This window comes from Anser brachyrhynchus (genome assembly GCF_964034855.1).
Source record: "Anser brachyrhynchus genome assembly, chromosome: 2".
Taxonomy (NCBI): domain Eukaryota; kingdom Metazoa; phylum Chordata; class Aves; order Anseriformes; family Anatidae; genus Anser; species Anser brachyrhynchus.
In genome coordinates, this window is record NC_137695.1 from 137471865 (window position 1) to 137488824 (window position 16960).

General features: G+C 40.0%; 1 long non-coding RNA gene across 2 annotated transcripts in view; it reads left to right on the forward strand.

Annotated features, from left to right (window-relative positions):
- LOC308189222 overlaps positions 1 to 15139 on the forward strand; it is a 44935-nt gene extending 29796 nt beyond the window's left edge. For both annotated transcript variants that reach the window (XR_013946156.1, XR_013946157.1), the window contains one exon: positions 533 to 15139. This is a non-coding gene — a long non-coding RNA (uncharacterized lncRNA). The remainder of the gene's footprint in view (positions 1 to 532) is intronic.
- The last annotated feature ends 1821 nt before the right edge of the window (positions 15140 to 16960 follow it).

Here is a 16960-nt window from a genome sequence, read left to right on the forward strand (position 1 = left end):
TCCAAGTTTGTTTTGTGGGTCAGCGCAGAGAGAAACTCACAGCTCACATCAAAAGGTAATGCTTATATCAATTATATCAAATATATAGCTTATATCAAAAGTATTGTAAGGTCCTGGCAGATCATTCTTCCTTAAGCCATACAAGACTTAATTTGAGCCTACCTGTGACCATGTAACCTCTACATGTGACCTTATAAACATCAATTTAACTGAAAGGAGGGATAAGACCTTTTGAAATATGACAGTAATTCTCTTTTAAATTCTCAAACCTTGTGAACCCTTCAAAATGCTCTGCTTGGTTCCTCTCTGTGTAAGCATCACTATATAATGACTGTACATGACAGTAAATAAGTGCACAAAATAAGAACAAAAAAGAAAGGAAAGCCCCCAAACCTTCATTTGCAAAGGCTGTTATGGTTTAAACTTGCCATTATTTGTTCTTTTAAATGTCGTATAGATGTTAAGTAAATTAATATCTTGTATTCTGGATGAATTCTTATTCTTATTTTCTTACTCTTATTCTTATTTTCAGATACGATGGGACAAAGCAGAGGTGTTAAAAGTTTTCAAACTTGATTACTAAGCATCTGTCTATTTTTACTGGCTGATTTAAGATGTTTTAAGAAGTTGCATCATCCTCCTCTAATTCAGGCTGAAATCTGTGGAAAAGATGTTAAAGCACTTTCTCTGCAAATTGAGTCCTTGGTACCTGGCACCTACCTAGCAAACTGAGCTCTATCACTGGCTATTTTTCAAAACACAGATAATATGCAAAATTTTTGAAATGTAACTTGGAATGGTTCACACTTTGTTTTGAAATGCCCCATGCAAATGGTTCCTTTAGAGACAGAAAACAGAACATCTCAAAAAGAAAAGGGCGGGTTTGAGGGCCGCATAGGAAGTCCTGCCAGGTGGAAGAGTAAAAATAGCCATATAGGAACATTTTGTGGCTGTTGTCACTGTAGCTGGGCACTATCTAACCAAGGTCTCTTGCAGGCATTTGGAAGAGTGCTCCTGCTGTGCACTTATCAGGTTCACCAGAAACAGTGTCCTGGCACACTAGCCTGCTTTGGTTGAAGCAACAAAGCAGCTTGAAGGTAATTAATATAGACACAGGACACCGAGCGAGTCCTGGTTTTGGGTGATGGGATATTGTCAAGTTCTTTGCTGGCACTGCAGATCTCTTTGAAGGAAGGGAGAATTTTGGCAAAATGTCAGTTACAGATGTGATCTCCCACACAATTGGAGAGAACAATCAATTTGGTCTCTACTGCAACTATCCAAGCTGCAGGTTCATTTTTTAAAAAATATTTTTATTATTATTTTTTTCACAGGGAAGCATTCTGCTTTCTCTGCTGACCGTGTAGGTGATCTGCCCATCTAGACAGGGCTGGAGAGGGGCTGGAGCATCAAGGCAGGACAGGTCCTCAGCTTGTAGAAGTTGTACTGACTTATGACTGCCTTTGGCAGTCTGGATCGTTCTGTGGGAAGTTATGACAAAGTTACTATTAGTGGAAAACAAAGCAATTTGTTTTTAAGGAAAATCATGAGATGCATTTCTTTTCTGTTACCTTGTGCTTAGGATTTTACAGGAGTGAAGAAAAATGATGAATAAATGTGGCATCTCATTCATTCCCTCTCCTCATTTAAGTCTTTGCGTAGAGCACACTACTTCCCAAGATGTTTCAGACAACTGAAATGTCCCTATGTATGTTGTTAAATATTGATTGAAAAATGTGTTTCTCCCCTTGAGGCATTTTCTAAGTTTGAAGTGTGAAGATTTAAAAAAATATTGCAGCACACAAGTAAAGATACCTAATATCTGTGTAATTATCTGATTGCATCTTCTAATCTTGTTAAATTCTTGGCATTTTGCTATAATTATAGGCTATATATATTCTAAGTGCCTGAGAAATACTCAGGAAAAGACTGCCTCAATTATTTAGATATGGAATATTATTTCATGAATGGATACAAGCAAATAAGTCACAAAGAAAAACATGCTCAAGGAACACACAAAGGGAAATTCCATTACCTCGGACTTCTCGTGAATTCATTTCTCCCATTAACTTGTTTAAATAGTTTGCTTTACTCTCTAAATCAGAAATGAATTCAAGTGTTAAATCAGATTCCCTGTTTGTGATTTGTCATTCATCACATCAGGGTTATTTACTTCAGAAACACTGAGATATGTGACTTTGAAATTTTCTTTCCTAAAATATTTTTCTGTGAAAACCTGAGCACTAAACTCTTTGCAACACACAAGCAGAAATGAGTGAATGTAACTAAAATACAGTCACTAAACCATGTGTGCTAGATTTATGCTCAGAATAAAATGTCATCTCCCAGAGCTGTTTTAGGATTTTAAAATTTGCCTTCAGTTTGTAAGGAAAAAATCAAAAAAAAAAAACCAAACAACAAAAAAACCACATACAAACAGACAAAAAAAAAGCGGTCTAATTGCAAGATTTTGATTTATAGAACTAAGTTTTGTTTCATTTTGAATTTGGAAAATGTTTTAAAATTAAATGTCAGAAAGGATTAATTCAGAAAATATCAAAACTGTCTTTTTCAGCATTCTCATCACAATTTCTTCTTTTAATTCTTAACAATAGTTTCAAGAGAGCTGAAATGGTTCTAAGAAATCTTTCTGTTTGGGCAGACCTTCATTTATTTCCGTGGAAATCGTGTCCATCCAAATTTCCTTAATAACCTTACTTGAACATGTGTTCATGGAGAGACACATTTTGTTATTCATACTTTTTAATGAAAAGGATTTCAGGTAGTAGATAAATCAAGCTACTGTCTTTGCCATAGCTTGTTAGCCTGAATCTGGTCTATCAACACGTCCTACATATAATCCACAGTTTTAGTCAGTGATTATGCAAACTGGTCTACGAACACAAAATAAATATTACTCTACGTTTGTTTGCCTAGGCAACACAAAGCAATTGTCCTTGTGCTGACTTATTGCTATAATCGGCTCTGGTCTGGAGGAATAAAAACATTTTCATTCCATACTTGTTCTCTCCAATGAAGCTATTGAAAAGGTGTTAGATAGTGACCGTGAGCAGTTCTTCAAAAACCGAACGAACGTCACCATTTATTTTTCCCTGCACTCCAGAGACGGCGTGCCTGTGAGCCATCATACAACAACGGCATTAGCTCATTTCTGGACAGAAACAGGCTTCAAGGAAGGCCTTCAATGTAAATCCAATGCCTCTAGTTATCAGTCCTTGAGTCACACAGCCACTGGTATCTGGATCTGTTTTGCAACTTCAGTTGATTTTACAGAGAGGGACCCAAACCTCTCATCCTGCTAAACTCCAGATGTGGAAATCACAGGTGTTCTTAAAAAATAAATACATCTAAAACAGAAATATCAAAATAAGATCCTTTATGTGTATGAAATAATTCTACCCAGATTTCCAAGGTGTTTTGGTTATTCTTTTATATACTTACATTGTTGGCCAATATTTTACTTCCCTTTTATCACTTGTCCAACAGCTGCTGGGGACCCTGGAAAGGGGCAAACACTCAATTCCCAGGGGAGCGCCAGTAAAGCTGGCAGTGGAATGCCTTGCAGATGAAGGCATAGCAGAGTATAAAGCCTGAAAGTTGATACTAGGTGAATTCAAAGTAGGAATAGGGTGAAAACCTTTAGGAAAAACAAACTGGCCACTATGTATGGCTTGCAGCCTCTGAGGACTGGCCATGACACAGGTGAAAGTGATGTTGCTGCTGCTGTGGTCTGTGTGGAGGTGTCCCCAAAATAAGCACGGCTGCAGTCACAGAGGCAGGTGCTTAGCAAAATGATGTGGTGTACACTGGCAGGGAAGAGGAGGGAGAAAAGGATTTGTTTGTCATTGTCTGTGCTCCCGGAGTGAAAGGAGGGGTGATATAGCCAGAGGTGGGACAAATCCAGGCCTTCTGATTCCTTTTCCCTCACCACCAAAGGATGTATGAATGCATCCTATGCCTCAGCTCCTGCCCTCCTATAAGCAGTTTTGCCTCTCACCTGCCCTTCCTTTCAGGTAGGTGCAATGAAGGCAACTGCAGGTCTGTGTAAAGACACAGGAGCTCAGTCTGGGGCTTTGCATCCTTCCCCAAGTGCTGTTACCTGGCTCCTCTTGAGCAAAGGCAGTCAACAGCTGGGTCAAGCTTCTGTAAGTTGAGTGCTAAGATTCTAAATGACTGGAGTTGGGATTTATAAGGGGATAAACCTCTTACTAGGAAAACACATAGAGCTGTGAAAAAGCTAACTATTGAAAAGCCAAGTAGCATGAAACGATCACCCCACAAAAGACATTGCAAAGTATTTTTAACACCTAAAGATAGCAGCTCTTACATACTTTCTTCAAACATGTTATCCCACTGAAATTCTCAAAATACGTTATTATTATTATATTTATTTCTAGTGCTTACTTATTGGCTACTCCTCTTGAGATTAAAATTGATAAGACCAGATATTGGACTTTTCTACTAGAGTTCATATACGTGATTTCTCAAACTCATCAGAGCTGAAGTAAATTCCATAGGAGACAAAACTATTATACACGTATCCCTGGGCAGGGGGCATGCACCAGGCATGCTGGTGAAAAATATGGATTTTTCCTAAAAAAGAAAATAAATAATAATGCTAATTGATGCTTTTAGTGCTGTAATTTAAATGCATATGAAAAAAGAAATGTCTATGCATTTTAAGGAAGAAAGAAGGGGAGTGTCTCTCTCAGAACTGCAAGATCCACCCATTTGAGATGAGGCTATTTCTATATTCCCAGTGAACTGGAAACTCAGCTAATACTGAGAACATATTTCTCCAGAAATATGTAGAAACACTAAGAAAAGGTAAAAAACATATAACCTGTTCCAACAAGTACCTGAGCATGCCTGAATGGCTCGAATGGGGGTCTTAGCACAGGAGTTTAGCAAGGTTCAAAAGAAAATGTTCTGTCTTTTCTGCAACTTTCTCTTTTGCTCAGTACCACTGCAAATACTGTAAACATCCACATGGTTTTGGTGTACTCTGATGAAGCTGGCCCTAGCACTGCCAGGTCTTCTCTGAAGTGAGCAGGAGGCTTGGCCTGTTTCACGAGGAGCTTTTCACAATGGTTTTCTACCTTGCTTTTCATCAGGCAAAATGATGAAAGCTGGAGCTGTTTTGGCATCTCTCATCTCTTGAGTTTCCAGATCCTGGGCATCTCATCCTCTCCTGTTCTTTGCTTGTAGCAGCATATGGTTAAGCTACCTGAAGTCTGAAATGACTTAGTTTATTCAGTCTTTGTTCCCAAAGAATGGAAAAGGATTTGTGACATCCTCTATCTTATGAACTAGCAGAAGTCAGACTTGTCGATCTAATAATTGCTTTTGTCTCTGAACTCCTGTGAGGTCTGTATCAGGGGTTTTGGTTCCTCTCTTGCATAAAGTCAGATTCCACAGAAGGTATAATACAAAGTACACTGACGTTGGCTTTGTGGGGAGCATGGAGTTACATAGGGCTGGGTTGTCCTCATGGACATGTGTGGAAAATGGCCTCCACACGCAGGTGGGAAGGGAGAGCAGGCTTGGGTGGGAGAGCAGGCTTGGGTAGGAGGAGCAGGCCGAGCCACCACTTCTGACACAGCAGTACTTTCTTTCCAACATGTTCCAGCAAATATGCACTCACTTTCTGGAGGACAGTGAGGCGGTAAGGAAATCCTACCTTGGGATTCACACTGCCTTAGATGAGTGCCTTACAGCACAAGCAGATCCATCTTGCAGGAGGTTCGTGTCCATATGAAGCATGCAGAGTCCTAGGGCTGGGATGCCCCACAGATGGTTGGGTAAAGTGTTTCCACAACAACACCATTCAATAGTTTTTTTCTCCTTCACGGGAACAGGGTTAAGAGAGAGCCTTCTTTGAGTCTGGTCTAGGATGAGTTTCTTACTAACTGCTTGCTCTTGTGGCGATGCAAGGGTCATGAGACGTTTTGATGCACATGCAAAAGGGAAAGACTTACAGGATCTCTGCAGCACTTTATCTCTTAAAGGAAGTGTTGCCTGATCCCTAATCATACATGATCTGGAGCCACCTCTCCTCTCCTGAAGCCAATCTATCTTGATATCTGCAGTTCTTTCACAACTTACTGGCAATGTACTGGTAGGTAAGTCCTGTTTACTCCAGGAGTGGCTCATGGGGATGGCAGACTGGAGCGTACAATGCTCTTAGAGCTCTTCTCTCACAAATATGCAGCACTCAGCAACATGTTCAAGCTCATCACCATTACTTCCATGGAAGTGTCACCAGGGGACAATGAGGAGGGTTAAATACTAGTTTGATACTTGCGTGGGAGTTGGATTTTGAGCTCAGCCCAGGCCACTAGTGATTAAAAAGATCTAGCTGAAGGAATAATGATATAATGGTTTTCACTGTGACACTGGCAGGCGATTTGTAAAACAAGGATAATGATAATTCAACCTTTGTAATGCACACAGGGACCTTTGCATAAAATGCAATTTATATGTGCGATGTATTTTTATTACTAATAGAAGATACAGTTCTGTCAAACATTGGAACAGAATACTCTTGTTTTCTTTGTGTGCTGATGAGAGATTGCCCATCTCCAATGGCAATAGGATGAGTGATTATGTTTGTAATGCCTCTTTTGCACAGGTAAATTTGGAGTTAACACTTGGCTTGGAAATAGAACAGACACATAATAGGCCTTGATTTTTGAAAAATGAAAATAGCAAACTATGTTTGAAAGGTGTAGAACAAAAAATGGCAAACAGAACATTTGCTAGTTCTGTTGTTGTGGTTTGTCATAAGATGAACAGAGAGACAGAATAATGGGAATAGGCAATGATAAATTCTTCCTCTGCAATGTGGGATCCAGGAGTGTTTCTCCTGCTGGGACAAGACTCAGATGTGCACCATTTCCAGGCAATCCTGGCTAGCTTTGCAGAGGAAACCCAGGCTCAAAGTCAAGAGGGAGCCTCAAAATGCTCCAGGAGGGCCCCAGAGCAACCTCTCAGGGGACCAAAGCTGTGGAGGACACCTGCCACGCAATACAGGCCCCGCCAATATGACCAAAGAGAAGTTGCATTTGCATTGCTTGGGTTTGGCAAAAAGTGCATATCACTTGACTGAAAATATCATTATCTTGAATATAAAAGTGTTAGTGTTTGGAACATTCCCAAGTGATCGTGCTTAATGACAAACCTTGGCAGTCTCTACTAGACATAACATCTCAGCAGTGACCCTTTGCTGCTAGGACAGAATAATGAAAGAAACAAAAGCTTTTGCATGATTTTCCCTGAATCTCATGAAAGAATTAGCTTTCAGTTAAAAAAAAAAAAAGTGCAAAAAACAGACCAACAGACCTTTCAGCTGTTCCTTACCTGGAACCTGAACCTTTTCTCTTGGAAGCTGATGGCAAAACTCTGTTGACTTAGCTGGGAGCTGACTCAGGCACTAAATTCTCTGGCCACAGGAACTCAGTATTGCCAACATGAAAGAAATGGCTAGTTATTGCTTATACAAACAGTCACATTCTGCTGAACAACAGGCAGAAACTTACAGATTGTTTTAATATTGAAGAAAGTTATCAAAATAATTAAAACTTATTTCCCTTGATAAATCACTCTTGGTGATTCTTGCTGGAATATCAGAAATAGGAAGGAAATTATCAGCCACTGAAAGAAATTCTGCTTCTATTTGGGGAAAAAATGTCATTCTTCACGGATAGAGGAATGAAACACAGGCTTGGCAAGGACTAGCTGAGAGATAAAGAAATTATGAGGTAATCAGACAGTAATGCTTCAAAGGAATATTTTCAAAAAAATACATTATTTCCTTTTTATTGTGATTAAAGGCTTGTAATAACAGGATTGTTTTAACCCTGCCAATATGCTGTCAGTGTCAATTTTATTTAAAAGAAGGAAATAAAAAAGGCTATTATTAGAAGGAATTCAAGCAGAATTGTTGAACCTTTATTGCTTATATGACTATATTTAAAATTAAAGCTTGCATGTCAAAGTGAAATCCTGGCACATAGTCACACATTTCATAAGAGCTTTTGGACTTGACGTATGTATCCCTGTGACAATAATATTGTCGAATAATGGAAATACTGTATATCTATTAGAGAATAGTAATTTAGTAACAAATTTATATAGACTTATTACAGACTGTCAGAAACAAGAGTAATGGACATAGTACAAATCCAAACCATATGTTCCATGAAAGAGTATGTCCTTCCAGCATTTTTTAAAGCTATAAATTATCTATCACACTACCAATAAAGTACTGTAGAGGTAAGGTCACTGACCCCAAAGCACTGACATTTAGTTCAAGATCCAACCCCTGCAGCTTAGCACTTCATCCAAATTTCCAAATGTGGAGGGGAACTCTTTTTTCCTTTTCCTGTGATGTTTTCCCACAGGCTACTCTGCTTGCCGATGTTTCCATGATAATATTCTTTGCATTCTGTCAATTTACATTTAGTAGCTGTACTGCAGTAACAGGAAACTTTTAGATCATCCCCTCTGTGCACATGTACAGGCCCTGTGTATGCTCTGCATCCTCATAAGCATTTGCTTGGCTGGACCACTGGAAAATTCCCCCACTTGCAACTAGTTAAACATGATAGCCTGGGGGTAGCGGTGCCCCAGGTCTGGTCTTCATATGTGAGGAAAATAGTTGTAGGGAATGGTTTTCCTTCAGCAGAATAAGGGGAAGAGAGGTCCCCACTGCAGCAGGGACCCTGAGCTGTCAGGAGCCTGAACATCTGCAAAAATGGTGCATTGATACCATGCGAGGAAGAATGAGCAATGTACCCGGTCATCAAATACATGCAGAGGGAAAAATAAAAATAAAAATAAAAATAATAAAAATAAAAATAAAAATAAAAATAAAAATAAAAATAAAAATAAAAATAAAAATAAAAATAAAAATAAAAATAAAAATAAAAATAAAAGAGGTGAAAGGAACTGCAAAGGTTTGATAGGGATTTTTCACTGTGTGCAGAAGAGGCCACAGTAACTTTTCTACCATCACTTTTTATTTGTGCTCACCTTGCTACGTCCTAGTTTTGGCCAAATCCACCTGTGAAAGATTATGGATCACATTCTCAGGTGGGGAAAATCAGCCTAGCTCCACTTGGCCCATATGGCAATACCACTCCCTGTTGCTGTGATTACCCCGCCATGTGCCAGCAGTGTGAGCAGCCAGCTCCGAGACGTAAAAACTGAAAAATAGAAGGTGCTGTTTTAACAAAGCCTGACTTTAAAAGGGTCCTGCCTTCTAAATGCTTGAGCCTTAATGTTGCGGTAACCCTAATTGCTCTTCATTTCAAATATTTCTGCATTACACATAGCACTGGAACAGCACTGGCCAAATAGTCTGTGGGTTAAATAAGAAACCTAAACATAGGAACAGAGGCACATCACATCCAGGAGAATATTGCTCTGAAACTCTATGGTTAAGAGATGTTTTGCACCTCACATGCTAGTTTCCTTCCTCTCTCCAGACATAGTCTACTGACAAGCCAGATGTCTTACACTCTCAGAATTTCCCTTCCTACATGATAACATTTTTCCTTCTCTTCTTGAATTTCTAAAATCCTCCCAGAAGCAGCTATTACTGCATGTAGCCTTGGATCTGCAAATTTTATGCTGGTACTGATCCATCATACTCAGTGCCACGAATGAAAGGCCTTCCATCCCAGAAGCGGCTGTCAATTTGAATCCAAATGTGCATCCCCTCCTGTTAGCCAAAAGAAGACAGTCAGCCCCCTCCAGTTAGTTATTTACTTACAGTGTTGTATCATTTTCCTGTGGCTATGGATGGTCTCTTGTGGGAATGACTTGGTTTTTTCCTCCTGACTGTTATTGCACATGATTACCTCGGTTTACGTTGCAGGCCAGGAATGCTCCAGAGGTAACTCTGAGAACAGTACTCCAGCTTGCTAACAGGATCATCAGTTACGTGCAAAACGTTTGGAAGAGTTTTTGCCATTCCTTCATTTCCCCCCCATCTTGGTGGTGGTGGTGGGATATAGAAATCTCTGATTAATACAATCTTTGGAAGGTTCATTTGGGGCAACAATAACTCTGTCAGAGAGGTGCCTCTGGAGTACTTTGGGAGCTGGACATTATCAACTTTGTCTCTCATTCCCGAAGCCCAAATATTCACAAAGGCACCATTCACACAGAGTTATGAGACCCATCTGCACATTTTTCTTTCTTTGGGTGAGGGGGAAGAGACTCAGAGGTGAGGAGCTGAAGGGAAGGTTGGTGACAGACACAGTGAAGACGAATGAGATGAACAAAGACTTGTCCATCCTTTGCGATTAGCCCCTTCGTGCCACCTTGGCATGCGTTGGCGCTTCTTGTAAGTCTTTCTTACCTCATCAGAATTATGGAAATGTGGATAAGTGTAATGGGGACAAACATATTTATAATTACTAGGTTACTTTAAATCTCTTTCTCTCTTCTTACAGGTTTTGCAAAGAATATAGAGCCTCTGTAAACATTTTTTTTTCTAAAGCAAAGTATCTTCTACTGCTATTTTATCTACGATTTCACCCTCTGATTGATAACAGAATTGAATTCAGGTGGCCTAGTATAATCTGATTCGGTTTTATTCAAGCTAACATGGTAGCATTAGGACTGTATCGGGTTTTTTAATTCACATTACTCAGATCAGCAGACATGCCACAAGCACGACACTATTTCTGCGTTTTTCATGACCAGTGGTCTCGTGCTCAGTGGTGGGGAGTGCTTACAGCCTTCAGGAAAGCAAGATCAGTAGGAAATAAGCACTTCTGAAGTAAGGCTACAAGAAAATGGACACTAAAATCCTGGTGCATGCCCAGAGATTCTTTGATGATGAATAACAGGCAAACAGCTCATAGATCATAACACATATAAAATATTCATATAAATAAAACACATCCATATATAGTGAAAATGTTGATGAATAATTTTTGTCGATTGTAGCTCTCTCACGCTTGTTTTAGGTTTCAGCAGAGCTGCCAAAAATTCAGTCTTCACAGGAGTTCATGGGAACATTTTCTTGGTTTTGATGTGTGGGCATTTCTACCCGGTAAACTTCGGAATACGGCAAAAATCACAGAACAAAACTTATTCAGAGCTCTTGAGCTCTACTCATTTTTCAAAGTGAAGCTGATCTAATCTGGAAAATTCATATGTATATTGGTGCACAGCTGGAAAATAACCCAGGCTCTCCTCAAAGACTCAGGAGTCTGGGAGAACATCTTTATCACCATGTTCTAATTTTGGACCATGTTTTGCAAAGTTGTAGCCTAAAGAACCCTAAATAGCTGTAAGGCTTCCTGAATTTCTTAACACCATGCAGTAACTTGGTTTCATGATCTTGGTTTCAATGATCTTCTGAAGTGTTCTGGGAATCTTGGAAGGGAATAATTACTACAAGCTGTAAACACCTCTTGTGGAAGAACAATTGTATAATTCTTTTTCACTGTCTTGGGTACAGCCAATTAAAATTTTCAAAATTTGATAAATTACAGGAATTATGTACTTTTTATTGACAATTATCTTGCAAATTATAAGATGCACTGATCATGACCAAAAGCAACAATATTCTTTAACTCATTCTTATTGGATAAAATGTCAGAGTATTTTTTTTTAATAATATGTCACTGGCTTGCCAAAAATGTAATGCCAGAGCAACAAAGTGACGTGAATTGTGTAAAAAGAATTGTGCATGTATGTGTGTGTGAAAGAAATGTTAAAGCAGGTCACTTCAGTGTCTGGATGGTTTCACTCTAATACTCACTTGATTGGAGCACTTGGTAAATTCTTTGTTATTAACATTTGGAGTGTCTTACTTGGACATGAACTTTATTATGTGGAGTGAAAACTGAATAAAAGATTGGAAACAAATGCTAATGGTAAACAGCCATATACTGAGTCGGAGAGAAATCTGCAGGGATTATAACTGATCCTGATTTTATTTAATGACTTTATTTACACTATAAAAGGAAATTAATTTTTTTTTATATATAAAAGCCCAACATGTTGAAGTAGTTAACAAAACGATTCTTAAATTACTGGAGGTTGGTAACATGTTACCAGCTCTCCTGTCTCCCTCTCCGTCTCAGGGATCAGTTGTGTTTCACATGCCTGCATGGTGCTGATTTCCCACTGCAGACCTCTCAGTGCATATGAAATCAATGGGACCTGAGAACTGAGAACCTTTATTACTTTTCTCCTTCCTGTTTTTCTGCCCTGGGCGATTGCTTAGTCTTCCTCACGTGTACACCGGTGAGGACAGAGAAATCCTTTCTCCAAAGGGACTTTCAGGGTTGGAAATACAGGCAGGAAACAGCACAATTAGATTCAACTGAGAAAAAAAACTAACACACAAACTAGTATATCTCAGGGAAAATCATCCTAACTGCATAATCAGCAGGAGGGAAATACTTGGATGCCATTGAGTTTATAAAGATTTAGGAAAGATAATAGGTAACAAATCAGATGTGACCTAGCAATAACTACTCGGGGCAAAGACGCAATTGTGCTTGTGGGTCGTGTGTGCAGAGCCATCTTGTCATTTCTCAGGGAGATAGTTTTCCCTCTGGAGGTGCTGCAAGAGGCTTTCCTGTGGCATTAGATGCTCAGGGCAGCTCTGGGATCCTTGTCTTGAGAGTGAAGTCCCTACTGCATTTAGGACTATGTCAGTGGAACCTACCGGAGAGCCACCAACATGGTCAAGGATAGAGAGAGAAACTGGAAGGATTCTGAGAACTAAATTTTGGTAAGCAATCGCTACACATGGTGGAGGGGGGAAGAGGCAGAAAAGGATATGTGAAGCCACTTTAAAGACCTGCAGGACTTACTATGGAGTTACTCATTTTTGCACCTTGGCTGCCAAGGAATTTTCTCTCTCCTCTCATACCTACCCTGACCTCCTGCATGCTGTTTCTTCACGGTGAAAGCAATGAACATAAGTATTCAGGATGAGGGACTGGAGTAGGCAGGGGGACTTCTTAAAACATTGAACCAGTTCATGCCTGATTTACACTGGAATGAGATTTCTACTCATTGATCACTCTGGTCAATATTTGCTAAGAACAGTGAATAAAAGAGGGAAATTCCTTACTGTAGCAGGACAAAGGTAACAAATACAGATATGCCAACACCATTATAGAAAAGGTTTGTGTATTTTTATTCTTCCTGCCAAAATCATCACAGACGTTGTGCTCTAGTCCATGCGTCTGGGTTGCAAGTAGCAAATGTTGCATAAGTGCTACCTAGGATCTCCTAATACCATGGGATTAGCCATGATGTTTGGGCTGGCCCTGACCCCATGTTGAACACAGGGAGGAATGGAACCCTTTGACATTGCTTAGGAGGGTCTAGCAGAGAAGATCACAATGAAACCCATAGAAGATCAGTGACAAGTGGACGAAAAAGAGAAAAGTCCTGGTGGTGAGGTCTCCTGGAATGACGCTTAAGGAGAGGCCATCAGTCTTATAATTTGGTAAACTGTGAAAGACGTTACACCCTTGGAGGCATCCCAGAGGAACATTGTTTTTGTTTCTAACCTGTCCTCCCTAAGAGAAAGGAGACACCACAAATATCTACATTGTACCCTGCCAGGAGGCAGTGTGAGGGAGGCTTGAGGGACATATTGAGGATGTGCTGAAAGAAAGCAGCATTGGCTGTTGGCTCTTGTCTGTCACTAACCCACATTCCCCACATCTGCCATTTGTTATGAGTCGTCCCATCGGGGCAAAGGTGATCTCTTCTTTCCTTTATACTCAGCCTTTCTCAAAGACATTCTACTGTTTGCTGTACTCCCTAATATGTCAATATTACATTTATAACATACACTGCTGATACAGTAGATTTGGTATATATAACTATGACTACGTGAAGAGTTGTATATTATTTGAACTCAGGTCTTGAGTTAGCAAATTTCAACATATTCCAGCCTAAAGCTACAGATTAGCCAGGTTGGATGGGGCTTTGAGCAACCTGGTCTAGTGGAAGGTGTCCCTGCTCATGGCAGGGTGGTTGGAATTAGATGATCTTTAAGGTCCCTTCCAACCCAAGTCATTCTATGATATTCTATGATATTCTATGATAACACAAAGCATTATGTGATTCTGTGATTTCAGATCAGATGCACATTGTGCTACTAAGTTTTATCTCTAAAATTAATATCATTGTGCAATTCTAACCCATTCTTCATCTAATAATGACTGCAAAACATGTACAAAAATTGACAATTGATAAATATGAGTGATTTAGATAAAACTCCCAAGAAAATCTATGAAGATCCAAGACAAGGTATTTTGACTTCATTTTAACGAGTCCCAGTTTTGATATTTTTTGAAATTTCCTGGTGTTAATCTGAGAAGTGTTGTAATACATAAAATTACTAATTCAACATGTGCGCGCATGTATGCATTGTATGCTCTGGTCAAACCCAGAACTAGACAGCATTCAGAATTTCCTAACACCTAATTCTCTTTCTGCACTTAATGCTTAAACTGTCATGATCTAACGGAAAAGGAGTCCCCACATGAATATTGGGGCTGGACTGTGTCTCACCGACATCCTTGGACATGCCAGAAGTCTTTCTCCAGCTCACAGCAACACATCAGTTCTCTGATCTGACACTGAGAGACATTGCAGGAGTAGCTGCAGTGCCAGTTCTCCTGCAACCTGTTCTTCTGCAACCATGAGGTTCTTGAGACGACAGCTGGGAGCTTGGCACCATCCTGTGCAGACTGGTCTGCATTGTGCCATGCAAACTGGAGTAACACCTGGAGAGTACAGACAAGGTGGGTTAAATGTTGTATTAACATGCAAAATATGTAGGCAAATTTCGGAGAACAGGAAATGCCACTGCTCCCATTTTGCAGGGGAAAATTAGGAACTGAAGGCTCATTTTCAAAGGAGCCAGAAGAGTTTTATAAAAAGCCTGCATGATTTCTTCAAACTCCTTTAAAATTTCAGCTACCGAGATGCTTCAGCTATCAGACTTAAATCCATCTGGAGACAACTGAAGATACATGTGCTAGATAATGCTGGAAAACAGACCTGGGGCAACTTGTCTGAGTTACGCAGGAACTCTGAATTGCACCATCCATACTTTTCCATGTGCACTTGGGTTGGGGTGTAAGTGTTACATTGCTCATGTACAGCACAACACGCTTCCACTAAGAAACTTTATCCTGCACACTTAAAATGTTTGCAGTGTATTTTAAAACGTTCTTCTTTGCAAAATGTTACTGATTTAAATAAAGTGTTTCAGTCACAAGAAATAACATTGCCAATTAAACTGCACTATTTTCTTCTACTGACTCTGAAAATATAACTTCAATGGTCAGAGCAAATTTGGGTTTGAAGGTGTTTAAACAAATGCACACTTCAGTTGAAAGCAGTTTGCAATAACGAGATTCAATAAAAAATTCTAATTGTAGGCCTCATGTTAAGTCCTGAAACACATTTTTGGGTCCCCATGTGCCTTGTTTCCAAGATGGTAGCACCTGGAAAAACATGCAGTTTGATTTTTGTAATAGATACGAGCTCCTATGGTCAGGACTGCATTATGCTGCCTGTTTTAGAAGTGGTGGCAATGTTGCTGCAGTTTAAGACTTTTATGCAAGGGCATAAGAACGTGTTGGGCCATGAAAAATAGCAGCCGTACACAGTTTCCGTGCAGCAAAGTGAAAAAACTAACAGCCTTTCTAAATAGCCAAGCCAAAACTTCCTGAATATTGTGCCAGAAAAATGTTGTTGCTTTCCTTAAGCCTGTTTTTCAACTAACTGTCCATGCAACTGTATCCATAGATTCCTTCAGGAGAAAATGGGAAAAATGGAACGGTACTTTTTAGTACATCCCCGAGTTTACTGACCTCGCTGCAGAAAAATATGCAGCCCTTATGGTGAATTGAAGTTTCAACATGATTTGACTAATTGGAGGTCTTTTCCAACCTTAATGGTTCTATGATTCTATAATTTCCACACAAAGATTGCCTTTTGCTTCACATCATTTCCTATGGTGAAAATAATCTCAGTGGTCCATGACATGTTCTTCCTCATCACTCAAAGCTTAAACCAAAATCAGGTGCAAGGTGTGAGAAGCTAATTTCATGTGTAACACTGCTAATTTTTATTTATTTATTTATTTATTTATTATTATTATTATTATTTTGAGAACTACTCTTGTTATTCATCTTTCTGCTTCTGATGGCAGTGATAGCGAATGGGATGAAATGAAAGAGATGGGCAGCCCCGCTGGGAATCAGGTGAGGGATGACATCCCTGCTACGGCACTACAAGCCGTAGGATGCTCACAAGCCATTCCTGCAGCCCTGTACCTCCAGTGAATTAGTGCAATGCTTGTATTCTCATTTTCACACCTCCTCCACAACCAAACCACACACTGTAATTAAACTGGATGATTAGTCAATGAGGAGCTTTTACACCGTATGCACCTTATAGCCATGAGGAACAAGAAGCACCAAAAACGCTGGGAAAAGCTCCCAGCAAGCAGCAGAGCCCAGGCAAGCTTTCCCACACTGCTCTGCCTCCATCCTGATTTACAGCACTCCTGTGGCTCCCCTCTGCGCCTCTTCTGCTCCAGACACTGCCAGGGGTGTGAAACGGCTTTAGTAGTTTTTGCAGGTGGACTCCTCTCCACCAAGGACTGCTCTGACATGTCTCCAGGCTGTAACATTAAAGGCAGAGCCGGGGAAAGTATCCTGCAGGGACTGATCCTGCTCTCTGCTTTGCCTTGGAAATCCTGAGTGGGTCTGGATAAGCTTCATCATCTCTCCAAATTCCTTGCCTGTAACCTGGGGACGGGACAAGCAACCTACGGGCTGCATAGCTGGAAAGGCGCTGGTTAATTACTGCATGTTTATACAGTGGGGTCAGCAGGGAGAGTGCTATATGATAGCTAAATATTAGTGTGAAATCG